This window comes from Neomonachus schauinslandi, chromosome 4, assembly GCF_002201575.2.
Source record: "Neomonachus schauinslandi chromosome 4, ASM220157v2, whole genome shotgun sequence".
NCBI lineage: Eukaryota > Metazoa > Chordata > Mammalia > Carnivora > Phocidae > Neomonachus > Neomonachus schauinslandi.
Window position 1 is genome coordinate 15,731,975 of NC_058406.1, and position 27,967 is coordinate 15,759,941.

The 27,967-nt window shown below is 42.5% G+C and overlaps 1 protein-coding gene across 4 annotated transcripts in view; it reads left to right on the forward strand.

The window, feature by feature from the left end:
- Positions 1–6,420: 6,420 nt before the first annotated feature.
- CDC42 (cell division cycle 42) overlaps positions 6,421–27,967 on the forward strand; it is a 49,241-nt gene continuing 27,694 nt past the window's right edge. Inside the window, exon 1 of one of the 4 annotated variants that reach the window (XM_044914414.1) lies at positions 6,421–6,492. The gene's annotated coding sequence lies outside the window, so the exon portion shown is untranslated. Of the gene's footprint in view, positions 6,493–7,336; positions 7,430–14,544; positions 14,628–27,967 lie in introns of those variants that run through there. The other 3 variants (XM_044914411.1, XM_044914412.1, XM_044914413.1) reach the window with 3 other exon arrangements.

Consider the following 27,967-nt stretch of genomic DNA (forward strand, 5'->3'; position numbering starts at 1 on the left):
CTGGGTGGGGAGGAGATCTTCTTAAAGAGTTGCTATTTGAGCAAAGACGTGCAGGATGAAAAGGAGCAGGCTCACGCAGAGCAGGAGCGCTCAGGGCAGCAAGTGCAAAGGCCCTGAGGCAGGCACAGTAAGCTCAGTTCTGTCTGAGGAATGACAAAGAAGGCAGCATGACTGGAGTCCAGTGAGTGAGTGCATAGTTCTGAGGACGTTGGAGAGGTGGACAAGAGCCAGGAGAAGCCACTGAAGAGGTTAATCAGGAGGATATCAGTATTTTCGCATCCAAGGTGCCTAGCACGTAATACACTCACTAACTGTTGAATATTGGTCACAACACGCCCATGACCAATTGGTTCACATGAACGAGTCTCAGATCATTTTCAAATTAAAAACTTCATCACCATACCATGTGCCTCTGGGTTCTTACCAAAACCTACCAGTGCAGATGGAGTTGCTCAGTCATTTCTAGACTTTCCTCTCCCCTGTCCTATCTCATGCACCCTTCTTCAGTGACCCAGATTGTCTCCACCAGAGATCGTAACAGAGATGAAGGAGGCAAGCCTGGGCCAGTTAGAGAAAAGGCAGGTAGAAAACAGGTTTGGTCAGTTCCTCTCCCTTCTCTGACTCCAAGAAGGGTCCAGGTCCCTGGACAAGCGTAATGATGTGGCACAAAGTGGAAGAGGGAGGCTGAGCAGCAGGAGGGGCTCAGAGGGACGAGGTCCCTGAGTTGGAGCTGATGGAGTAGAGCTGCAGCTGCAGCAGTCCTAGCCCCTCACGGTGTGACAGGCCACATTGGGAGCACATCTGGAGTCCTAGCAGCAGACTGGGGCTACTGGGATGGCCTGAGCCATGACCATGACCAGCCAGTCGAGGGGAAGACCTAGCTGGTAAATCAGGAGGGAAGGGTAGACTTGCCTCTTAGCGATAGGAATTTACACAACAGCAACCCTTTAGTTACAACAGTGAGACTATTTTTGTTTATTTCCAACCTTTATTTTTGTGAAATATTACACATGAGGAAAAGCACATAAAACAAATATATAGTACAACGAATGATTATAAAGCAGACATCCATGTAATCATCACTGAGGTCATGAAATAGACCACTGCCAACACCCCCCACCCCCAATCTCTTCCAGATTACAAACTCCTTTAGAAGCTACCAGCAGTCGGATTTTTATAATAATCACTTCCTTGCTTTTCTTTATAGTTTTATTGCCTATGAATCACACGGAAAGTCTTTTTTTTTTTTTTTCCACATGGAAAGTCTTAAATTGGAACTTTCTCATGTAAATCCTATGACTGAAGACCACAAAGGAGAGCCTCTTTAATGTGGATCCTCATCTTCTTGAGTAAATCTTGGCAGGTCCTGGGGAAATGGTGGTGGATTTGCGGTCTTCGGCATTTGGCAGAGAATGATGTTTTGAGGCTTCTCTCCCTCAAAATGTTTAAGGCACCTGAAGAGCACTGTGAGGGGTGCAAAAATGTACCCCAAGCTGAGCCCGCCCCTGGGAGCTTACAGTAGGGCCGAGAAAGCATGGATAAACATGACAGAACAGGGTGAGGGCCTGAAGAAATCCTCAGGTGAGGGCGCCTGGGTGGCTCAGTCGTTGGGCGTCTGCCTTCGGCTCAGGTCATGATCCCGGGGTCCTGGGATCGAGTCCCGCATCGGGCTCCCTGCTCTACCAGGAAGCCTGCTTCTCCTTCTCCCACTACCCCTGCTTGTGTTCCTGCTCTCGCTATCTCTCTCTCTGTCAAATAAATAAATAAAATCTTTAAAAAAAAAAAAAGAAATCCTCAGGTGGGAGTTTCGAAGAAGCAGAGATTACTTTAGCAGCAAGAAGCAGAGCAGGCTTTGTGGAAAAAGTGGCAATATGCTCATTCATGCATTATTTAGCAAACATTTTTGAGGGCTGGCAATGTGCTAGGAAATTAGGTAAAAGGATACAAAAATGAATATGATAAGATCCCTGCCTGCTCATGGCTTAATGGTTTAGTTAGCACAGATACAAATGATTTCAATATAGTATGCTTTATTTTTTTTTTTTTTTTTTTTTTTTTTTTATTTTTTATTTTTTTTTTAAAGATTTTATTTATTTATTTGAGACAGAGAGAATGAGAGACAGAGAGCATGAGAGGGAGGAGGGTCAGAGGGAGAAGCAGACTCCCCGCCGAGCAGGGAGCCCGATGCGGGACTCGATCCCGAGACTCCAGGATCATGACCCGAGCTGAAGGCAGTCGCCTAACCGACTGAGCCACGCAGGCGCCCTCAATATAGTATGCTTTAAATACACAGTGTAATAGGAATGATGGGTTGCCTGGGGTTGTCAGGCAAGGCTTAGGAGCTGAGGTCCTCACTAATCCTTGAAGGAGAGAAGAATAGGACTTTGGCAGATAGGGAAGGGAACTGCTGGATCTGCAGAAGCACAGAGGTGGGAAAGGACACAAGGTCAGTGTTGGCAAAAGGTACAGTTTATGGTGAGAAGGAGAGTGGGACTTGATAGGTAGCATGGATGAGCGGGAAAGGTGTTCTAGGCAAGGGGAACAGCATGAGCAGGGACATGGAGGCAAGAAATCATGGTACCTACATGCACGATACTAGGTAATTCAGTCTTGCTGCACCATACACATATAAGATGTGTGATGGAAGGTGTGATGGTTAATTTTAAATGTCAACTTGACTGGGCCACAGGGGCCCAGATACTGGGTTGAACATTATTCTGGGTGTGCCTGTCTGTGAGGGTGTTTTGGGATAAGATTAACATTTGAATTGGTAGACCACATAAAGTAGATTGCACTCCCTAATGTGGTGGGCCTCATCCAAGCAGGAGAAGGCCTGACTAGAACAAAAAAGACTGACCTTCTGTCGAGTAACAGAGATCTTTCCTGGCTTTGGACTCAAACATTGGCTCTTCCAGGGTCTTGAGCCTGCTGACTGTTGGACTGCCACTGAAACATCAGTTCTTGTTCTCAGGCCTGAGGACTTGGACTGGACCCATACCATCAGTCTCGGCTTGTTGACTCACCATATGGATCTTCGAACCTATCAACCTCTATAATTGTGTGAGTCAATTCCTTTGAATCAATCTTTTTAGATTTAAAAATATATATTTATTTGTCAGAGAGAGAGAAGGTGCACAAGCAGGGGGAGCAGCAGGAGAGGGAGAAGCAGGCTCCCCACTGAGCAAGGAGCCCAATGTGGGACTCGATCCCAGGACCCTGGGACCATGACCCGAGCTAAAGGCAGACACTTAACTGACCGAGCCGCCTAGGCATCCCAGAATAAATCTTTTTAGATAGATAGATACAAACCAATACAGATCAATCTCTCTCTCCCATTCCTCCTCCCCCTCCCCCTGTTCCTCCTGTTGCCTCTGTTCCTCTGGACAACCCTGACCAATACAGAAGGGACAGGGAAATAACTTTGGAAAGGCAAGCTGGTGCCAGATCACAGAGGACACAGAATGCCTGGCTAAAGGACTTTGAACTTTATTTTGAAGGCAAAGGAAAAAACACTGGGGTTCCTGAGCCGGAAGGTGACTTAATAGGAGCTGAGATCTAGGAAGGCAAAGGTTGTGCTGTCTAAAATGAATTAAAACAGAGATGATCAAAGGAAGCCTCTAGAAATGGGACATTAACTTTGCAGGTGTGGGACCTCTGATGCAGAAAGGTTGGGAGCCCCTGGATGTACAAGGGTGCAGGGGCCCAAAGCAGATAGAGGCACAGCAGAACCCGAAGCAGGGGGGACCTGGAGATGGCATCAGTGGCGCTGATGGGACTTGTGAGTAACTGGAAATTTGGAAATTTGGTGGTGGGAATAGGAGCTGGAGGAAGTAGAGATTTGGGTATCATCTTGAAGGTGGTGTCAAGTACCACACTAGGGTGCACGTGGAGGGGTGGGGTGGCTGAATCTTGCAGTTGCAAGTGACAGGAACCGACTCAACCTGGCTCAGGAAGGAGAGGGAATTTATCAGCTAATGTGACTGAAAACTGAAGTAAGGGGGCGCCTGGGTGGCTCAGTTGGTTAAGCAACTGCCATCGGCTCAGGTCATGATCCTGGAGTCCCTGGATCGAGTCCCACATCGGGCTCCCTGCTCAGCAAGGAGCCTGCTTCTCCCTCTGACCCTCCCCGCCCTCATGCTCTCTCCCTCTATCTCATTCTCTCCCTCAAATAAATAAATAAAATCTTAAAAAAAAAAAAAAGGAAACTGAAGTAAGACTAGATCCAAGGGCTCGAACAATGCCAGTGGGCCTTGGTTTGACTGTTTCTTTCTCTCTGCTCTCTTTTTGCCCTCTGGTGTGGTCTTCTCAGGCAGTTTCTCTCCTTGCAGTGGGAAGATGGCCGCTGGCAGGGCCATGGTGACATCCAGCCCTCCGCAGAGAGATTCATCAACTGGACAGTTCTTACCAAAGTTCCAGAATTGAATCTCACTGGTTCTCATCGCGTCATATGCCCATCGCTGAAATGCTGCTATAATTCTCTGATTGGCTAAGCCTGGGTCACGTGTCTATCCCTGCACCTAGGGATGGAGCCATTTCCTCTAGAGCCACAGGAATTGAGAATTGGGGGCAGGGGTTGCTGCAGGAATGGAAGTGGTGATATCAGAAGGAGGAATGGACGCCGGGCTGGTAACCACAGGGGAAGGGGAGCTGGAGACCCATGGGCTGTTCCTGCCGTTAGTATGAGGCAGCCGCCAACAGAGGGGCAGTGGGGAGGAGACCCTAGGGAGTCTGGGGTCTAGGCTGGCCGCAAGGGAAGGGGTAGACTGGGGTCTAGTAGTAACGCTCCTGTCTTTTGGGGCTGTGAAAAGGTTGGGGAGGACCATTTTGACAAAAACCTGACAAGAGAAAAGACAAATTGCTAAGTGAGTCCTTGTTCTCAGAATAAAGGCAGGAAAAGCCAAGCGGTTGGGTGGTGACACCCATCAAGATATTGCTGCTCATGGAAAGGGCAGGTATTGTCTGGGGACATTCATGGGATTGTGAGAGGGGATGAAAGAAAGGTCACTGCCAACTGGCCTTGCAGAGGGAGAAAACACAACCATTTTTCCTCAAGTTTAAAAAACCAAGCTGATGCATTTTACAATAGTCAAAAAGTTACAGTAGCCGAAAACAGCCTAAATTCCAATAGTAGATTGATTAGATTGTAATGCCCACACGATAGAATATGACCTTTAAAAACGATGTTTCATTTGAGATGGAAAGATATTCACAATGTAGTTTTGAAAGAGAAAAACAGTACAGTTTTTGTGCAATTAATGTGTATACACCTCTCTCCATTTCTATGTATCTGGAAAGATGTACACCAAAATGTTAATATTTTGTATCAGTAGGGATAGGACCACAGCTGAAGCTTGTCTTCTGATTTCTCTATAATCACCTTCTGGGTAGTATGATCAATTAGAGCCAGCCCCTTGAGTCCAAGTCCCAACTCTGCCACTGCCTGGTTTGGCAACTTTGGGCAAGTTCCTTAACACTTCTGAGCCTCAGTTCATTCACCAATAAATGGTAACGGTTCTTAACTGATAGAGTAGTTGTGAGCATACATTAGCTACTATTACATGCAAAGCTGTTAGCAACATGCTTATAGTAAACACTCAAACATGTAGTTATTCTTCTTGTGCAATTGAAAAACTCAGAAGAAAATATATCAGATGTATTGGAAATAGGTGTCTTTCTTGGCCAAATAGCTGTGGTAGTCACCAATAAATGAAGTATTATTAAGATAAGCGATTTTCCTGTAACACTGGGAAACATCTGAGACTAAGATTGAGAGTTCCTATTCTCCCAAAGCCTGCACACTAGCAGGGAAGACAGATGATAAACAGGTGCTGTGAGGATAGGGTGATCAGGAAGGCAGTGACATTTGAGGGCTGAGAGCCAACCAAAGGCTGCTGAAGAAGAGGAAGCCAGGGGAAACAGTGCGAGGCCTTGTAGCAGGGAGTAAGTCCCGGAACCAAAAGACTGCCGAAGTGACTGGAGCGAGGGACAGTGTGGTGTAGGCAGATGAGAAGCGTGGCGCGCCACGAAGGACCCAATGCAGGCCTGGGAGGGGGGTGGTCTCAGGCAAGTCATTGCCCGCAAGCAAGTCAAAGCCTCCGTCTTTTTTTTTTTTTTTAGCCTCCGTCTTTTTTTGCAAAATAGGGATGATAATACTTTGCCTCAGAAGGTTGAAAGGAACAAAAGCATTGTTAGTGGCAGCGCTTTGCAAATGACTGTAGCAAACACAACCGTCGGAGAAAGAGGTGCAAAGCTTAACACCGAACTAGCGAGCCGAGCCGGTCGGCGCGTGCGCAGTAACCGGCCAGAGCCGGGGCGGGGGATGAACTCGGGCCCCGCCTCCAACCGTTCTGCCTGGACTCGCCCCCGGGCCCCGCCCACTTCCACGGGCACCCAACCCTGCGTCTCCTGCGTGCTGACGTCAGGCGCGTGCCCCTGTCCGGCAGCCGAGGAGACCCCGCGCAGCGCTGCCAACGCCCCGGCGGAGAAGCTGAGGTGAGTGCGGGGCCCGAGGCTCCCCGCGGGAGCGGCTCCCCCACGGTCCCGTCCCCTGCGCGCGGTCCCCGGCCTCTCCCCGTCCGTGGGGACACCCCGCCTCTGGGATCCCGGGAACCCTGGGAGTGCGGGGCGCGGGGAAGGGTGTCCGAGTCGCGCGGCGCCGTCCGGGGAGCGCGGGTCCGGGTTCTGTCGGGGAGCGGAGGGGAGAGGGTGGCGGCGGGGCAGGCGGGGGCGCTCGGCCGCCGAGAGGTGCGCGGCCCCAGCGCGGGGTGCAGACCTGAGGGCGCGGGCGGGGCCGGGCTGTCACCGGGAGCGGCGGAAGGAAGGGGTCACACCCATCCCGGCCGCCTGGGGCCCCCTCCCCCCCGGCCCGGCCCCGCGGGCTCCGAGGACGGGTGGCGGGCCGGGGCACGGAGGGCCGGGGCCGCGGAGCCGCTCGCGGGTGGCTTGGGCTCCCGGGCCGGGTCTGTCCCCTGCGCCCCGGCTTGGACTTCCTGCTTCTCCGGGCGCCGCCGCGGACATTTTGCGGCGGGCGGGGGGAGGGGAGCGGAATCGCTAGCGCGACGGGGAAGTGGCGGCCGGGGAGGGGGCGGCTCGCGGACTGCCCCGGGCTGTGCCTGCGACGCGCTTCCCTCCGCAGCCCCGCGGCCCGGCGCGCGGTCTGGCGGGCCGGGTCGCTGTTTCTCCAGGCTCCTTTATTCCGGCCTTAGATTGAGTTCCTAGCACCATTTCCATTTGCTTCTCCAATTCTCCTTGCTTATTCAGCTGAAGCTTCCCTTTCAGGGAGTTACCTAACCACCTCTCGAAACTGTCGTTCTGCCGCTTGCTTAATTCCTCTTATAAGGGTGAAATTTTCTTTGTTCATTTGTTTTTTCCTCCCCTTTAAGTCCAAGAGAAATGCAGTGTGGAGGATTACGTCATCTCAATATAAGGGGTGAGAGTTTTAACTCCTACAAGTCAGGGACTCACCGAATGAAGACAGCGTTTTGCAGCCTCAGTTGGGCACTCAGTGGCACATCCTGCCTGCTTCCCAACGCATCGTGTTCATAGACGATCCTTTGAAATCTTTTGGCTGTCTCAAAGGCATCTAAAAGCCAGGAAGGTTTAAAATCTCAAGATTAGCTTGTGCCAGGGATAAGACAGCATCTACAGCCACTTGTGTAGGCAGTAACTTTAAAGATCCCGTTGCAGTCCAATGAAGTGATTTGTGAGAGCATTTCTTTGCTCAAAATGACTTTTTCAGACTGTTTAACTTCTCCCTTATGACTTAACTGATGCACGGTACAGACCTAAGCTGGCTCACGTGCGCTTTTTGTGGCAAGGGTGTGGTGGAAAGAGAATCAGTTCATTTTAGGCCTTACCTTTGCTTGCTAGGTAATTTAATTTTGTGATTAAAAACGCCTTTCGGATTTTTAACCAAAAACACTTAAGTAACATTTTCAGACTTTTGGGATCACAGTATTTGTTCCCCAGAATATTACATACATCCCCAATTGTATATCCTTCATTGATTACAGGGTTATAGCACAGAAAAATGTTAGCATTGTAAAGCAAATGAGATCCCATTGTGTAATGGCATTGTAATAAGGGTAGTTCATGTTGGAACAAGTACTTTCTTATTGTTTCTCTTGTGTGTAGAGAGAACATTGCTTGTTAAGAAACACTTAAAAGAAGTGGTAGGTTTAAATCAACTTTTTGTGGTGTGTAAGGTGTTGTAGATGATTGGATAGGTATTGAGCTTGGATCTTCTGAAATACATCTGTCATAATGTGGTATTTTGTTTTAAAAACACTCCCTGCTGCCTTATTTCTTGAGACTTCTACATTTAAGAAGTTTAAATATACATACATCAATTTGCATCTTTCCTTTTAAAATATAGCAGAATGGTTTAAATTTACAGTTTTTTTTTAAAGACTATTTATTTATTTGAGAGAGAGAGAGAATGAGAGAGAGAGAGCATGAGGGGGGGGAGGGTCAGAGGGAGAAGCAGACTTCCTGCTGAGCAGGGAGCCTGATGTGGGACTCGATCCCGGGACTCCAGGATCATGACCTGAGCCGAAGGCAGTCGCTTAACCAACTGAGCCACCCAGGCGCCCAAATTTACAGTTTTTAAACTGAGGCAAGGAGATAAGAGATTGATAGTTAACTGAGTATTAAAAATGAGCTGTTTTCTAGTAATTTCTTCAAGACCCGGAAGGTATCACATCCTCTTAAAATGTCTTCTGATACTAACCAAAACCTGTATTCAGTTAAACTTAAGTTTTTTGTGAATCTAAGGCCCATGTTACAGCAGCGGAGGTCAGCGGGCTTAAATCAAACATCTGTAAAATTCTTAAAGCCCAACGAGACCAAATCTTGACATTTTCTGTAATTTCAAGATTGGTTTTCCTTTATTCAGATACTTTTCCTGCTTAGAAAAGCATTTGGTCTATTAGAAAAGCATTTCTAGTTATTTTTAAGATGGTTACACTAATAAAATGTTTTGATTCAAGAGCTGTCACATTTGGAAAACTTTGAAGTACAATTTATTGTGCCTTTCTGGGAGTAGTATTTATAGGCATTTTGGGGAGTAAAAGTCAGATTGTCCTTTTATTTATAGGTACATTTTAGATGCATTTCTTTAGTGTTTTTAGGGTCTTTTTGAGAGGATAAGGAACACAGTGAGAAGCACTTCAGTCTATAAGGGTTAAGGAGGGATTACTATTTTGTTAACTTATGTCCCATGAATAGTTCCATGTATCCTCCTATATTAAAGGGCTTCATTCTAGGCTTTTATGATAATGCCTTATTCATTGTTCTCTTTCAAAACTATTAGTGTCCTCCACCAGAATGTAAGTGATATGAGGGCGGGACTTTGACCTGGCATGGTCACCCCTGTATCCCTAGCACCTAGAATAGTGCCAGATATATAGTAGGTCTCAAGAAATGTTTGTCAAATGAATGAATTTAATGATGTCTGAGGGTTAACGTTTTCTCTTTCTGCATATTCCATAGGCTTGTTTACTGTGTTTCCTGAGACTTGTGCTTGGTCAGCCACATCCGTATTCAGGCTCATTGAAGTGATGATTACTAATCTACTCTTGCTTGATCTTATCCATCTGTTTAGTCCAGTGTCTTCCATAGCTGTACTGTCTGGACTGTTCACCATCGCTTAGAAAGTTTTTTCTGATGACCAGTTCTTATTTAGACTTTAATGTTTGCTTCTTTCCTCTCTTTCTTTTGTTTGCTATAGCAGCTTATTTTTGCCACTTTTTCCACTTTGCTCAACAGTATCAAATTCCTGGTCATGTTATGCTTTGTCCCTTACCAGTTTCTACTTTTAGTTACTCATCCTTTCAGTCCAAAATATTTTTGTTAAAGCAGTTTTCATTACTTATTATTTCAGTTATGTCTGCTACTGCTTCTGTTATAATTCTTGGATGTTAAAACTCTTCTTCCCTAGTTGCCCCTGGGACATTGGTCTCAGAATGCTTATTGCATGAAGTTAAACCAGGTGTTTGTTGTTTTTAATTTTTTTAGGATTTTATTTTTAAGTAATCTCTACACCCAGTGTGGAGCTCGAACTTACAACCCCAAGATCAAGAGTTGCACGCTCTACCGATTGAGCCAGCCAGGCACCCCATGAAACCAGGTGTTTTCCTCCTTTAAAAAAGTATTGTAGGGGCACCTGGGTGGCTCAGTCGGTTAAGCGTCTGATTCTTGATTTTAGCTCAGATCATGATCTCAGGGTGGTGAGATTGAGCCACATGTGGGGCTCCGCGGTCGGTGCTCAGTCTGCTTCAGATTCTCTCTCCCTCTCTCATGCATGCACGCTCTCTCTCTCAGATAAATAAAATAAAACATTACAAAAAATACTGTAGAGAAATATTTATCACATATTTAGCTATTATTAGCTGAAGTCCAAAATAGTTTCTAATATAGGAAGAAACTGTATATTGTTAAGTCCTGGGATTCACCAATAATTGGCCATCGGTCACCTCTGTTGCTCACTCAGCTCTTTAACTCGTGCATCATTTTCTCCGAAAGTAAGCCATTCTGATTTGCCATTTTATTTTATTTATTTATTTTTAAAGATTATTTATTTATTTATTTGACAGAGAAAGACACAGCGAGAGAGGGAATACAGGCAGGGGGAGTGGGAGAGGGAAATGCGGGCTTCCTGCCGAGCAGGGAGCCTGACGCGGGGCTCGCTCCCAGGACCCTGGGATCATGACCTGAGCCGAAGGCAGACGCTTAACGACTGAGCCACTCAGGCGCCCCGTGATTTGCCATTTTAATTCTGCTCTCTTGGGAGCTGTACTAGTAGTATCGTAATTAAAGGTGTAGACTCTGGAACCAGACTGCCTGGGTTCAAATCCTGCATTTACTATCTATGTGCAGTCTAAGTAATGTCTTTGTGACTCAGGTTTACCTTCTGTAAAACAGGGCCTGCAATAGTCCCTACCTCACAGTGTTGTTATGAGAATCAAATCAGTTAATCTATGTGAAGTATTTAAGACAATTCACTGGCACATACTAAGTGCTCTATAGATGTGTGTTCTTTTTTTTTTTTTTTTTTTTAAGATTTTATTTATTTATTTGAGAGAGAGAGAATGAGAGAGAGCACATGAGAGGGGGGAGGGTCTGAGGGAGAAGCAGACTCCCTGCCGAGCAGGGAGCCCGATGCGGGACTCGATCCAGGGACTCCAGGATCATGACCTGAGCCGAAAGCAGTCGTTTAACCAACTGAGCCACCCAGGCGCCCTAGATGTGTGTTCTTGTTATTATTACAACCTCTCTCAGGCCCTCATGTTTGAGAAGCTGGGTTTCCCCCCCAAATCAAAATTAAAACAAATTTTTTTTCAAATCAAAATTTTAATAACCACCCCTCCCCCAGATTAATCTCATGAAACCATAAAAATTATTAAATGAAGTGGAGATTGTTACCTGCTTTAAGTTTTTGTCTACTATCTTAACGAGTGTTACATAAACGAGGGTGTAAAGTCAAATACAGTGTGTGGACTCTGGACCGGCAGCGTAAGATCACCTTGGAGTTCCATCCCAGTCCCACTGAATCAGAATCTGCATTTTAACAAGACACCCACCTGATTTTTATGCACATTAAAGTTTGAAGCATCCTCTTTAGACTGCTAGAGTGATGTCTTAAGGAATTTCAGAAACAGCAGTTGGGTGCTTTATTTTTATTTTTCCTCCTACTTAAGTATGAACTGGTTTCTTTTAGGCACTGTAGCAGTATGTATTGCAAGGATCCTAATCTGAAAGTGGGTGAAACCGGTTTGGCTTTTAAAGAAGTGAGTTATAGTGTCTTGCGTATTGTGTAGAATCGCCTCATGTCTGTGCTCACTATCAGGAATGCAAAGTTGTTAAAGTACTGTTTACCGCTTAGTACTAACTAATCTTAAGTTCTAGTTTAGAATATCAGTTACACTTTTGAACTCAAATGACATTTTATTGAAAACATTGTTATGAAGGATAATTCCTGTAATTGTTGGTTATGAAAACAGGTGAACTACAAAGCTGGCATTTAGCTGGTGAAATATAACAAATCTTTTCTGTTTTCTTTCCTGAAATAAACCATATTTCTAATCTCAAGGGAAAATATTGATAACTAAAATCTAGTCTTACTTAGCTACCATCCTTTTTTTTAAAGGACTAGATTGAATTTTTTTCTAATAACTTTTCTTTTTTTTTTTTTTTTTTTTAAAGATTTTATTTATTTATTTGACAGAGAGAGACACAGCGAGAGAGGGAACAGAAGCAGGCGGAGTGGGAGAGGGAGAAGCAGGCTCCCTGCAGAGCAGGGAGCCCGACGCGGGACTCGATCCCAGGACCCTGGGATCATGACCCGAGCTGAAGGCAGTCGCTTAACCAACTGAGCCACCCAGGCGCCCTCTAATAACTTTTCCTTGAACTGTTTGGTGTAGGAGAAATCCACCGGTACTATCCTTGTGCAGTATATGCTTTAGAGTAGTGTTTCCTAATCCTTTTCAAATCAAGGCAGATGTGGAAAAGTATTCATATGCCACACTAAAGTGAATGGATGAGACTCCTCTTGGCTGGCTAGACATGTTGCAGACCCCAGGAGAGCTGGGGGAGCAGTGTCTCAGGCACTCTTGTGTCCGTCCATTCTGTTTCAGGTGGCAGTATGAAGCCATCTAGTGTTGGATATTAAGGCACAGCCATCCTTTTCAGCTAAAAAGATTATGACTGCTGCTCCTTGTGGGAACAGAAGAGATTGAGAACAGAACAATGAAGAGAAAATGAAACCGGGGGGAGAGATGGAGGTAGAATACAAGGAGGCTGTTAATTCTTTTTTTTTTTTTTAATTATTTACTTATTTATTTATTCATGAAAGTCAGAGAGAGAGAGAGGCAGAGGCAGAGGGAGAGAAGCAGGCTCCCCGCCTAGCGGGGAGCCCGATGCGGGACTCGATCCCAGGACCCTGGGATCATGACCTGAGCCGAAGGCAGACGCTTAACCGTCTGAGCCACCCAGGCGCCCCGAGGCTGTTAATTCTTGTTAAGGAGTATGAGAAGAAGATTCCTTATAGAAGAAAGCGTAAGTGAGGTTTCAGCCACAATCCATTTGTTTTGTTGATAGGCAGTTTAAGAGTATTTGTATATTTTGGTTTGCTTTGAAATCTGTTTAAAAGCCCATGAAGAGCTGGGGCGCCTGGGTGGCTCATTGGTTAAGTGTCTGCCTTTGGCTCAGGTCATGGTCCCAGCGTTCCAGGGAGCCTGCTTCTCCTTCTCCTCCTGCTTGTGCTCTCTCTCTTTCTGTTGCTCTCTAATAAATGAATAAAATCTTAAAATAAATAAAATCTTAAAAATAAAAACAGATGAAGGGGCGCCTGCGTGGCTCAGTTGATAAGCGTCTGCCTTCGGCTCAGGTCATGATCCCACATCGGGCTCTCTGCTCAGCGGGAAGCCTGCTTTTCCCTCTCCCACTCCTCCTGCTTGTGTTCCCTCTCTCACTGTCTCTCTCTCTCTGTCAAATAAATAAATAAAATCTTTATAAAAAAAAAGCAGATGAAGAGGAATGAGAAGTAATTCAATAAAGTTTCTTAGCAAGTAATTGTTGGTATTTGTGGGATTTTCATTATACAACCTGTTTTTGTAACGACTAGTACTTATTTCACTAGCTGAATGCTACTTGAGAGGAGCTTGATTTTAGAATCTTTTGAAGTGGAATTAAACCATCAATATATTGATTCCCAGAAAACCATATTTTTATTATGGAATTTAAGATTAATGGGTTTTAAATAAGCTAGTAGATTTTATTTATTTATTTATTTATTTATTTATTTATTTATTTATTTTTTTAATTTATTTATTTGACAGAGACACAGCGAGAGAGGGAACACAAGCGGGGGGAGTGGGAGAGGGAGAAGCAGGCTCCCTGCAGAGCAGGGAGCCCGATGCGGGACTCGATCCCAGGACCCTGGGATCATGACCTGAGCCGAGGGCAGTCGCTTAACCGACTGAGCCACCCAGGCGCCCAGATTTTATTTATTTTTAAAATATTTTATTTTTAGGGAGAGAGAGTGCAGCTGACCCTGGGGGGAGGGGCAGAGGCAGAGGGAGAGAGGGAATTTCAAGCAGACTCCATGCTGAGCATGGAGCCTGACGCAGGGCTCAGTCTCACCACCCTGAGATCTTGACCTAAACCAAAACCAACAGTCCAACGCTCAACCAACTGAGCCACCCAGGCACCTCAAACTATTAGATTTTAGAATGTAAATTTTCATTTATCAGTTAACTAGAGAAAAAAAATGAATAGTTCTGTGAATATTAGAGTGCTAGGGTTTAAGTCAATATCTAATGCCCGCATTTGTTTCAGAAAGTGTCCAAATAGAAGAAGTAGTACAAAATATAAGCTGTGGAAATGTTTGAATTATTTTAGGTCAAATTATTTATTTGCTCTGGTCACCACGGGGCCAAAGCGAGTGTTAGATCATTCTGAGGGTTCCTAAACCAGTAGAAATGGGGGTAGGGGATAATTTTAATTTTAAGAGTAATGCCTTTGTTTTTCTAGTGTGTTTCAGAATACCTGAGGGATGTTTCCAGGGGGTGTGGCATCAAGTTGGAAACTGTAGTTATTATATATCTCCATCTTGGAAATTCCTAATCTACGTAAGTTTATTAAAGGTTCAGAAAAGTTAGGAGTCTGTTTAATTCAGTGTTTCTTAAACTTGTTTGTTGGAGTCCTCCCTCCCCTTTTTTTTCCTGCTCCTTTAAAGTTTTGGGAAAATGAACTGGGAGGCATGGTGTCTGGTGGTTTATTAATCTCCATTAGATTCAAGGACTGTTGGTGTGGCCAAACAATGCTTGCTATGGATAGAAAAATGGGAACGATTTTCTCAAGTTCCTGAGGCACGTGAATGGTAGAGACAGAGACTTCAGCAGAGGCCATGGATGATCTGTTCTTGGTTTATTAAGCCCCATTCAAGAGGTGTTGCATAGAAATTGCTAATTTGCAATTTCTTGGGATTGAACCGAGTATGTTATTTATAAAACACATCTTTGGGGTCTCTGGGCAAGTAGCTCCATCTCAACTTAAAACTGGGGCAAGACATTGGAAGGGAGAAGCAGACCAATATTAGGAACTGGAGAAGTGATTGTCCAGTGGCTGCAAGTGAATCCTCTGAAATGGAGGTCACGATCTCCAGTTTCTTCTGTTCTTGGATCAGTGATCCTAGTTAGAGTATTTTACTGTTTTCCAATATTCTGAAAAGCTTGCAGTTATTTCAAAGCCAACATTTTAATGTTCTGATAGTCATAGAATTCATAACTGTTTTATTATTATTTTTAAAAAAGATTTTACTTATTTATTTGAGAGAGACAGACCGAGACAGAGAGCAAGAGCAGGGGGAGGGGCAGAGAGAGGGAGAAGCAGACTCCCCGCCGAGCAGTAGCCGGATGTGGGGCTCGATCCCAGAACCCTGAGATCCTGATCCAAGCTGAAGACAGACGCCTAACTGACTGAGCCACCTAGGCACCCCCTGAAAGTCATAGAATTCATAATTGTTTTATTTGTGATTCAAAGAATTTCTATGATGTTTTTAAAAAATAATTGTTCACATATATGAGAAGTTAAGTTTTTTTAGGAGCTGGTACAGTAATCTATGAAGTCTTTGTATTTTACCATTTGACATTTCTTTTGCTTTCTCTTCCTTGTCACACATACTCCTCATCCCTGCCCCCAAGAAAACTCCTACCTCGGATCCTGTCTTTTAGGTGAATGTTTTTTTTTTTCATGTTGCACCTATTACATGGCAGTGAAGGTATATTCTCCTAAAAACTTGTCCGTGGTTCTAGTTAAATCAGAGTCAGGAAAAATCATTTCACTTACACCAGAGATGGGAGAGAGGGGAAAGAGATAACTAGATATAACTTTATATATCCAGGTCAGGTTTAGATACTTAGGTTGGGCTGTGGTATTTCTTTAAAAAAATTACTATTTTTCAGTAATTTGAGTACATTTTCTTCAGGAGCAAGATTAATTCATGTCCTGGATGTGACCTGTGTTAAAGATACGAAAGTTTGTTTTCTGCTGAAACCAGATTCTTTACCTCTGCTACTTTCATTTGGAAAAATTAATATCATTTTTGCTCTTATAAAATATAAATCTGTCTCTCTTGCTTTCAGTCTCTATTTTTAATATGAAAATGAGATGATTTTTTACAAATATTTAAAAAAACACCAAGTAAAAATTTTTCTAAAAAAAGAAACAATACATAGGAGCACCTTTTAAAATGGATTAATTAATGCTAAAGATTTTTATGAAGACCTAAATCCTAGAGATAATTTTTTGGCAGTTTTGTGATTCCTTAAGTTCATTATACACTTTCAGTTAATTTAAATCTAAGTGAATTGTTCCAAAATTAGACTAGATATATTTTCATTATCTAAAACTACTGAGTGTAAGATGTACATTAACTATTTCACTGTGGTACAGTTGCAGTCACAATGTGATACACCTAATTCTTAGGAATGCTGCTTTTTTAGGAGGTTTTTTTTGTTGTTGTTTTTGGTTTGTTTGTTTGTTTGTTTTTTTGCTAGCTTAAAAGTTGGTAGAATTGGGCATTCCCAGAACAGAGGACAGAGTATTCCCCGACAGTAATACTGGGTGGCTTCAAACACTTGGTGTTAGCTACTCCAGCTGGTTCAGGTTGTGGACTTGCCTTATACCTTAGGAATATGAGTTTTCTCTTCAGAAGGGTAACAATTAAATTTTTGTTTGCTTTTGGTTCTTTATCCAGGTAGTAACAGAAGAGGGTTTAGGAGCCTAGAGGACCCGTTAAAGGGGATATTCTGAATACAAAGAACATGTTTTTTGACCTGCTGCATCATTCACCCATACTATCCTATTAATTTATGAATTCAACAACTCTGAGTGCCTGCTCTGTGTCAGTCACTGTTCCAGGGGTTGGGGATAAAGCAGTGGATGAAATAGGTCCAAACAAATCTGTGCCCTCTTGATTTACGTCATAGTTTGGAGAGAAACGAAGGGGTGGATGATCAGGGAGGGCTGGTGGTAGGGTACAGTGGAGTGCTTCGGGGTTTGATAGAACTTGGGCTGCAGTTTAAAATTAGAGGAGGGCTGCCTGGGTGGCTCAGTGGCTTAAGCATCTGATTTTGCCTCAGGTCATGATCCCGGGGTCCTGGGATCAAGCCCCACATGAGGCATGAGCCAGGAGCCTGCTTCTCCCTCTTCCCGAGTTCTCTATCAAGTAAATAAAAATCTTAAAAAAAAAAAAAAAAAAAGGTAGAGGAGTTCTCCACACTGACATTCAAGCAAAGACCTGTGGGGATGACTGAATGAGCTATCCAGGCAAGAGCATTCTAGAGAGAACAAATGTAACTGCTTTTAATCAGCGACAAGTACTGTTACGCTTAAGTTTATAGGAAATCTTTAAAAATGAACATGAAGCAAGTGTATTTCATAATGCATTTGGAGTACCATTTTAGTAGCTTAGTTTCCCGGTGTATTAACCATAGAAACAATTGATGGTCAAAGTAGAAGTTTGTGCTTTGATGGTGTTGCTTTGGTTTGAAAGTGCTCTTGAAAAGGCAGATTTGTTGCCAACACATATTGGTTATTTTTCAGAGTATTTGCAACTCTTTCTTTGTTGTTTTTGTTTCTCTTGCTCTCTGAGAGTGGATAAAATACACTTAATCTGTGCAACCAAACTGAAACGTCTGCCCTCCTTCCAGGTGTCCTGCATTGACATGGACTTTGGTGTCCTGCATTGACACGGACTTTGGTGCCAGTGTTACAGCTGCTCTTATTATTTTTGTCGAACTATGCCTTGAAGTATATGGTTGAATGCTTCTGTCAAAGTTCACCCCATTAACAATAAATTCTGCATCAAAATTGGTAGACTTTTTTGATTTAGAGCCTTGGTAATCTTGTCTTCTTTTAAAATATGGCTTGTGGTTTGTAAGACAGATTCTATGAGAATCTGAATGAAGGTACCTCTGCCTCATCAGATGTAACAAAGGAAGTCATGGTTAGTTTTGTAGTTGGCATGTCGTAGTTGGTAATTTTTGTTGTAGTTGGTAATTTTTCAAAGGAAACTTTCTCAGCTTGTCATTCATTTTACGGTGTATGTTGTTGCCTTGGGAATATAGTGACTTATTTTTTGCTGCAAATGTATGCTTGTATGTGGGATTTCTGATACAGGCTGGCTCGTGATTTCATCCTTGATAAGACTTCAGACCAAATTACTGTGTACTGATTGTGAAAAGGCTGTTGTGTGTTTTCTTAAAAGAGGGCTTTAAGAACTTATAGCCTGACCTTAAGGTTTCTTCTTCTAACTTCTCCATTTGTGGGTACAAACCAGTCCTCTAATTTCCTAAAATAAAAAAATTCCTCTTAATCTGCCATCTTCCTAAACCCATCCTCCACTCCCAACCCCTCAACTGTTTCTACTCTTTTTCCATGCTTCTACCCTAGTGCATATCCTTCATTATTAAAGTAGTTTCTTAGCTGAGTTACTTTACTTTATCTTGTTACCTTTGACAGTCCACCCTGGGATACAGGTACAAGATTGATAGTCTAAAACAAAGCTGTTCTTCATGAGTTTCCTACCCAGGTTAAATGAAAACTCCTCTGCTAAGCTTTCAGAGTCTATATGACTTGGACTTAGCCAGTTTTTTTTGTTTCTTCCACTTTGCAGGTTAGCACTACTTGTACTCTTTCTGCTCATATTCCATTTAACTAGAGATTTATTCTAACATTCTTCTAGATCACTCTCCCATATTTATCATTACTCTTTTGAAAATCTGTGGCACTTGTAGTTTATAGTGTAATTTTTTAGCAAGACTATTATAACTGTGTTCCCCTGTAATGCTTAAAACCAGTAAAATATATGATGTGATATATGATGTATGTAAAGCTGTTTAGCATAGTGTTTGGCACAGAGTAGGCAGGCATTCAGTAAATTATTGAAATGTATTGAAGGTCTTTGAAGGCAGGGTTTCTGTCTTACCCAATGTAGTGCTATAACAGGACTTAAATATCTTGCTGACTTATAGTTAATAGAGTTGGTTTCTTGGAAGAACAGAAGCCTATTGTAACATGCTCTAAGTCCCAACTTGTGTCCTGATGCAGGGAGGATTGGATAAGATCTGTTAGGTGCTTGGGTCTTGTTCTTTAACTGACCCCCACACACATGCCAACATAGCTACTGTTTAACGCCTTTTGCATTTTTTTTTTTTTTACACATGAGAACTCAAAATTTTAACAATTAGTGATAGTGTATGTTTGTTTTTAAATATTTGGGAGAGCGTGAGAGAGAGAGTATGAGTGGAGGGAGGGGGGCAGAGGGAGAAGCAGGCGCCCCACTGAGCAGGGAGCTTGACATGGGGCTCGATCCCACAGCTCTAGGATCTTGACCTGAGCTGAAGGCAGACGCCTGACCGACTGAGTCACCCAGGTGCCCCAATAATATATGTTTTTAATAATATCGTGTTATCGGGCGCCTGGGTGGCTCAGTTGGTTAAGCGACTGCCTTCGGCTCAGGTCATGATCCTGGAGTCCCGGGATCGAGTCCCACGTCAGGCTCCCTGCTCAGCAGGGAGTCTGCCTCTCTCTCTGACCCTCCCCCCTCTCATGCTCTCTATCTCATTCTCTCTCTCAAATAAATAAATAAAATCTTTAAAAAAAAATAATATCGTGTTATCATGTTGGTAGTCTTCACAACTATTTTTAATATGTATAGCATTTCATCTTGTGTATATTGTTACTTAATCACTTGTCTCTTGCATTAACTATTTTACTGTAAATAGCATTCTGTTTTTTCTTGATAAACTATTTTATTCATTTTGGATAAATTTCTAAAGTGGAATTATTTTTTTAAAGGGGAATACAAATGTAAGAGGGACAGATGGAGAGGGAGAGAGAGAATCCCAAGCGGACTCCCCACCGAGTATGGAGCCTGATGTGGGGCTTGATCCCACAACCCTGAGCCAAAATCAAGAGTCGGATGCTTAACTGACTGAGCCACCCAGATGCCCCATGTACTTTGCATTTTAAAAACTTTTTTTTTTTAAAGATTTTATTTATGTATTTGACAGAGTGAGCACAAGTAGGGGGAGCAGCACGCAGAGGGAGAGGGAGAAGCAGGCTCCTCACTGAGCAGGGGAGCCTGATGCAGGGCTTGATCCCAGGACCCTGGGATCAGGACCTGAGCTGAAGGCAGATGCTAAACAACTGAGTCACCCAGGCGCCCCTGCATTTTAAAAACTTAATACATTTTGGGGGTCTTTCATGTTGGCACTGTTTAGTTTGCTAGGGCTGCCATAACAAAGACTAGATGATTTATTTTTTTTATTTTTTATTTTTTTTTATTTTATTTTATTTTTTTTTTTATTTATTTATTTGAGAGAGAGAATGAGAGAGAGAGAGAGCATGAGAGGGGGAGGGTCAGAGGGAGAAGCAGACTCCCTGCTGAGCAGGGAGCCCGACGTGGGACTCGATCCCGGGACTCCAGGATCATGACCTGAGCTGAAGGCAGTCGCCCAACCAACTGAGCCACCCAGGCGCCCCTAGATGATTTAAATAGTAGAAATTTATTTCCTGACAGTCCTGGAGGTTAGAAGCCCAAGATCAAGGTGTTGACAGGTTTAGTTTCTTCTAAAGGCTTCTCTCTTGGCTTATAGGTAGCTGACATTTATTTATTTAATTTATTTATTTAAAAAAATTTTTTTTTAAAGATTTTATTTAATTGACAGAGCGAGACAGCGAGAGAGGGAACACAAGCAGTGGAAGTGGGAGAGGGAGAAGCAGGCTTCCCATGGAGCAGGGAGCCTGATGCTGAGCCACCCAGGTGCCCCTATAGGTAGCTGACTTAGTGTCTTCATCTGATCTTCCCTCTTTGTTTGTGTACTAATCTCCTTATAAGGATACCAGCCATGTTGGGTTAGGGCCCACCAGTATGACTTCATTTTACCTTAATTACTTCTTTAAAGGCTCTATGTCCAAATACTGTCAGATATTCTGAGGTACTGGGGGTTAGGACTTCAACATAAACATTCTGGGGGGGGGGGCACAGTTTTGTCTATAACAGGCACTGTTGTTCATTCTTTTTAATAGTTGTGTAATATTCCTTTGTGTTATAACTTACCAGTCCTCTGTTAGTTCACATGTAGGTAGTCTTCTGTTTTTGTTCCTGTAAGCAAGGCTGTGGTAAATATCCTTATGCTTACCTCTTTGCATACTTGGAGAAATGGAGTTTCTGGGTCAAAGAATGTACATGTTAAATTTGGTTGGTGTTGGCCCAGATAGGGAAGCCTTGTTTCTTATTTTTCTGTTGATTTGAAAGCAGAAATTTGCCTTGTGTATTACATCCTAATCCAAAACCAGATTTTGTTCTGAAGAGTACATGGTTGGCTTTCACTTAGCACTTTGATGGAGTATAAACACAACCCCCTATACAAGATTGTCTAGATAACCAGATTCTAAATTGATTGCTTATCTGGGTTACTTTACAATGATAAAAAAGAGCTCATATTTGAGTGTTAAGTGCTCTACAGAAGAGTAACTCAGTTAATTCTTACAGCCTATGATGTTAATACTATTTCTGTTTTATGGTTGGAGAAACAAAGTCTTTTTTTTTTTAATTTAATTTTATTTATTTGAGAGAGAGAGAGCACGAGAGGGGTGAGGGGCAGAGGGAGAAGCAGACTCCCCGCAGAGCAGAGAGCCCGACATGGGGCTCTATCCCAGAACCCTGAGATCATGACCTAAGCCGAAGGCTGACGCTCAACCGACTGAGCCACCCAGGCGCCCCTGGAGAAACAAAGTCTTAGAGGGGTTGACTAGCTTGCCCAAAGTTGCACAAGAAGGGGGATATGAGTTCAGGGCTGCTTGACTTGAAAGCCTCTGTGCTTGACAACTACTCTGTGCTAGACAACTAGATTGTCTTCCTTGAGCGTATTAGAGACCCGATAAATACTTATTGTAGAATTAACTTAATGTTAATTTATCTCTTCTTAAAATAGAGTCGGATTACAACCCTTTCTGTAACATTCCGAATCCTCTGACTACACACATGACATTTAGTTTAAACTGTTCAAGATCAGAGTATGGGGATTTTAGAAAGGATTAATTTAGCAAATAAGCCTGTCAAGAAGTGAGGATTTTTCTGAGTTTCCTCTTATTTATAGTGTTTCGATGCTTTCATTTAACAGTTGTAGTTCTCATCTTTATCTTAGGGCCATTTTGGTTTTTGCAAGTTTTAGTTGGGGTTGAGAATGCCATATTAGGTGTTTATTCTGTGCCAAGTGATATATTAGTTGCTTTATATACATCATTTCTCTTTTTTATTATTTTTTAAGATTTTATTTATTTATTGACAGAGACACAGCGAGAGAGGGAACACAAGCAGGGGGGAGTGGCGGGCAGAGGGAGAAGCAGGCTCCCCGCTGAGCAAGGAGCCGGATGTGGGGCTCGATCCCAGGACCCTGGGATCAAGACCTGAGCTGAAGGCAGACGCTTAACAACTGATCCACCCAGGTGCCCCTATACATCCTTTCTCTTTATGGCGGTTTTGTAAGTTAGATGTTACTTCGTAGATTCTGTAAGTTAGATAGATGTTACTTCCTAGATGAGAAACTTACCATGTACAAGTGAAGTAACTTGCTAGGATCACACATACTGAAGTGGAGCTAAGATTTGAACCCATATTTGCCTGTCTTTAGAAATCCCATGCTTTTTTCATGTTATTAACTTTAGCAAGATTTTTAAAAGTTTTTTTTTTTTTAATTAAAAAATTTTTTTTCCCCTTAATATAAGGTCAGTACTGCATTAGGTCCCTTGGGAAGTGCAAGCTTAGTTTTTCAGAGAGCTTAAAATCTATTAGAATAAACACGTGAATAAAACCAGCATGATCCAGTACTGAGTTGTGTGATTCATTTGTTTGGTGAGTGCCTGTTTTGTGTTCAGTATTGAACTGTATTCTGGCAACACAGCAGAGTCCCTACCTTTATAGAGATGTCCTTATTTTTTATGTCTCCTTTACTGCAGTATAACAAACAAGATAATTATAGATTATGACCATACTATAAAGGAAATAAACAGGGTAATATGAGAGAAGTAAGGAGGGAGGAAGCTGGATATTACTGGGGATAGTGTGCTCAGGGGAGGCTTTTCTGAGAAGAGGATGATTTGAGCTGAGATCCGCAGGAGAAGTCAGCAGCTTTAAGAGCAGGGGGAACAGTACTGGCAAGTATAAAGATCTGCAGGAAGGACAGGGCATATTGGAGGAATAGAAAGAAGCCTGTGTAGTTAGAGCATGGGAAGCGAAGAGCGAGTATGAAATGAGATCTAAGGACTAAGAAGGGCCTTGCCATGGGGGTTCAGAGAATTGGGGCAGTTTTAATAGTTAGGGAAGGTGTCTCAGATAAGGTACTGGGGGTGAAAACTAGAATAGAAATAGGAGGAGTTGTAAGGCCAGACATCCAGGGTTTAGAGATGATGTGAATAAAGGCTTAGACTTTGAAATAAGTACAAACCGTATAAGGATAATTTATTTTATTGTTTTTTAATTTAATTTTATTATGTTAGTCACCATACAATACATCATTAGTTTTTGATGTAGTGATCCATGATTGATTGTTTTCGTATAACATCCAGTGCTCCATGCAGTACGTGCCCTCCTTAATACCCATCACTGGGCTAACCCATCCCCCCACCCCTCCCCTCTAAAACCCTCAGTTTGTTTCTCAGAGTCCATAGTCTCTCATGGTTCATCTCTCCCTCCGATTTCCCCCCCTTCATTTTTCCCTTTCTTCTTTTTCCCTTTCTTCTCCCAATGTCCTCCATGCTATTCCTTATGTTCCACAAATAAGTGAAACCATATAATTGACTTTCTCTCCTTGACTTATTTCACTTAGCATAATCTCCTCCAGTCCCATCCATGTTGATGTAAAAGTTGGGTATTCATCCTTTCTGATGCCTGAGTAATATTCCATTGTATATATGGACCACATCTTCTTTATCCATTCATCTGTTGAATGTTTGACATCTGTTGAATGTTTGACATCCCCCACAGCAACTTCTTTCAAGATACATCTCCAAAGGCTAGTGAAACAAAAGCAAAAATGAGCTTTTGGGACGTCATCAAGATAAAAAGCTTCTGCACAGCAAAGGAAACAGTCAACAAAACAAAGAGGCAACCCACAGAATGGGAGAAGATATTTGCAAATGACACTACAGATAAAGGGCTGGTATCCATGATCTATAAAGAACTTCTCAAACTCAACACCCAAAAAACAAATAGTCAAGTCAAAAAATGGGCAGAGGACATGAATAGACACTTCTCCAAAGAAGACATACAAATGGCTAACAGACACATGAAAAAATGTTCATCATCATTAGCCATCAGGGAAATTCAAATCAAAACCACACTGAGATACCACCTTATACCAGTTAGAATGGCAAAAATCGACAAGGCTAGAAACAAATGTTGGAGAGGTTGTGGAGAAAGGGGAACCCTCTTACACTGTTGGTGGGAATGCAAGTTGGTACAGCCACTTTGGAAAACAGTGTGGAGGTGCCTCAGAAAATTAAAAATAGAGCTACACTATGACCCAGCAATTGCACTTCTGGGTATTTACCCCACAGACACAGGTGTAGTGAAAAGAAGGCCCATGTGCACCCCAGTGTTCATAGCAGCAATGTCCGCAATAGCGGAACTGTGGAAAGAGCCGAGATGCCCTTCAGCAGATGAATGGATAATTTAAATAGTACCAGGCAATTGGCAATTGATTAGATGGGCAGAATAAGATGCAGGGAAGCTGGTTGAACAATTGTGGTCCTGTTTTTTCCCTGTTTTTTTCTCTGTCTAGACCTCAGAGCTATGACAAACTCAGATTTGAGATTTGGGATAAACAAAATGCCCTTATCTTCAGTTATCCGTTCTTTTGTTGTTGTTGTGTTTTAAAGATTTTGTTTTTAAGTAATCTCTACACCCAATGTGGGGCTTGAACTCACAATCCTGAGATCAAGAGTTTCATGCTCTACCAATTGAGCCAGCCAGGAGCCCATAGTTATCTGTTCTTTTGCATGAAACTGAGGGGAACTTTGAATGTGTTTAATATTTCCTTGCCCTTTCTTAAGAGCATAGAATGATATTGCCCTTAATTAAGAGACCAGAATGGGAAAATTGCATATGAGGGTGTCAGTATTGTTACAAAGGAAGAGTGTGTGTGTTTGGGGGTGGTGGTGGTGGTGTAGGTGTTACTTACTTGTTTATTGTCTGGATACTCCACTTAAGGCCGTTGCCCCAAGAGGACATGAACTTTGTTCCAGGCACAGGGCGGGATATGGCTATGTATAGGACAATAATGGCATGTATTAGGTGTTTTAAGTGGAGAAGTCCCCTTCTATGTGGAAAAGTAGATCAAGACTGTTAACAAAAGTTTGTGTTATTGCACATGACCTTAGGATCCAAAAAAATTCTTTTGTCAAGTTGTGCCTTTCCTCCTGGAATTGTAAGTTGGACACAGTACTACTAGTACCTGTTTACACTGTGAAGTGGCTCTCGTTACAGAGAACAAACCCAGAGGCTTTCTCACTGTTAAGCAAATAATGCCTTGTGATTGTATGATCTATGGAGCAACTTCTGTAGTTTTACCTGCTGATGCTGTCTGTTTTGTTGGAGAACAAATTTTGGATGTCCCCCTCCTCCCTTCCCAAATTTACAAGTCTTGAATATTTTGAGGGAAAATCTTAGTGTAATTTCAGTTCTCTTCTAATTAAATAGTACTCTTATACGTTATTACATACTCTTCAGTTTTACCAAATTCCTTGGAAATGTTAAATTTAAAAATTATGTATCTTATTTAAATATTTGCTAATTGGATTTTTAAACTTTTTTTTGTCACTATAATATAAAATGATCACTCTGGTTAGTATCCCTTTGTTTTTGCCAGTTTGAGGAAGGAAAACTCAGTATAGTAAAAATAAGGACTTATGTTCTTCTTGGATTAGACATTTTGGAATGAAGTCATTTTCATAAATGAAGCTGACACAACAAACTTCTAGCACTGTGGAAATCATCTTTTACCATGTAGACTCGTAATCTTTTACTTTATGCGGGTTGCTCTCAAGCACTTTTTCTCCTTACAGTGGCTTCATTTTTGTCACCCTGAGGACCCATAGAATCCTTCATTTTTGTCAACCCGAGGACCCATAGAACCCTTTTCTCTTACGTAGTTTGTGATTTCACATGTATCAATTTCTTTCACAAGTGGCAGAAAATGGAGGAATTTGAATAATTGCTTTAGAGTGGTTAATATTTGCCATCTGACACTCTGTATTTATTAATGCCTTTTTTTTTTTTTTGAGAGAGAGAGAGTGTGTGCATGTATGGGGAAGGGGTGGTGGGTAGGAGGTGGAGCAGAGAGAAGGGGACAGCGAGTATCCCAAGCAGGCTCCACACACAGTGTGGAGCCCTATGCAGGGCTCAATCTGATCACAACCTGAGCTGAAATCAAGAGTTGGACCCTTAACCGACTGAACCAGCCAGGTGGCCCTATATTAATGCCTTTATTTGGCACCTGGAGATAATAGGAGTTTCGCAGCCATTCTGTGGGTAAGACCTATGCACAAAGAACTCGAGATGCTATTTGTCAAAAACCCAAAGGTACTTTTGTTTTATGCAAGATCTGAAAAGTACATTTAGGGGAGAAGCCCCAGTATCTTATAGAAGTGAAAAGTTGTAGTAGTGCTGTTACCACTTACATTCTGCCTGGGTCTACTTCTCTGATTTTTTTTTGACAGTTTTTTGGTAAAATATCTACCAATTTAGCATATGCACCAGTCTCGGGTCAAAAATCAAGAGAAAAGCAACAGGGCTTTTGGACACTACCATGAAGACCTTGTCCTTTAGATTTGTGAAATTCTAGACTTACTTCTACGGGTGAATAAGTGGAATTTTTGGGGAAAATAATGTTATTCACAGCTTTTCAAGGAGAGAACAAAATAAGGTATTTTTTTTAAAGTTAAAAATTTTATTAGCCTTATTACTTTAAAGCAAAACAAATTAATAATACATCATTTCCCTCATTTTTATATCCTCACTATGAGGAACCACCTTGCTTACCTTACCCCCTTTCTTGATGGTAGGATTCTGGCCTTTACTAATTTCTTCCTGTTAGACACCTAGAAGATGGAACCATAAACAAACTAAAACATCCTATTTCTAGAGAAGATGTGCTAGCTGGCTTGGGACTGTGGAGGAGAAGGTGGAAAAAAAACTTTAAGATCATTTCAGGAGGATTTTCTGTAAAGAAAAAATTTGAGTAATGAATAAAATATAAGACTGTGTATCTAGTAATTAGTGTAAGAAACTAAGCTATATTACTTACATACAAAACTTAAATTCACAACAAAAGGATGATGTCTCACAAAGCTCAATCAAATAAATAGGTCTGGGATTTTATTTTACTCTCCTTAAAGCTAATATGTTAGCCTGATACTGTTTTATGGATGCTGGCTGAAGACATGAGACTCCTGGGTCAGAGACAAAGAATTTAATTACTGAAGGCACAGCCAGCAGCAGATCAGTGTCTGTATTGCTTCTCTTTGCCCCTAAGACTTCGGTTGGGAGATGCAGTGAGTTTGTGTCACAGCTGAGGAGCTCACGTTGAGCTTGGGGAACCCACTGTTTAATAGCAAGCAGGAAGTAAGCCTGCTCTTTGTCCTAGAGGGAGACATTACTGTAGTTTTCAAGGTCGTTTGCTGCAAACATAACCCTACAGTGTGGCCTGGGTGGGGTGGTCAGGACCTTGTATTTCTTAGCATACCCAGCCAGATGTATAGGAGCATAAGGGACCCACAAGGGACTGTCTTTACCAACATAGGATTGTCTACTTTTGAGTAATTGAAAGATATTTTACAGAATTCTAATTTTATTTTTCAAATGGAATGGATACACTTATTATTGAAAACAGGCATACTGCTG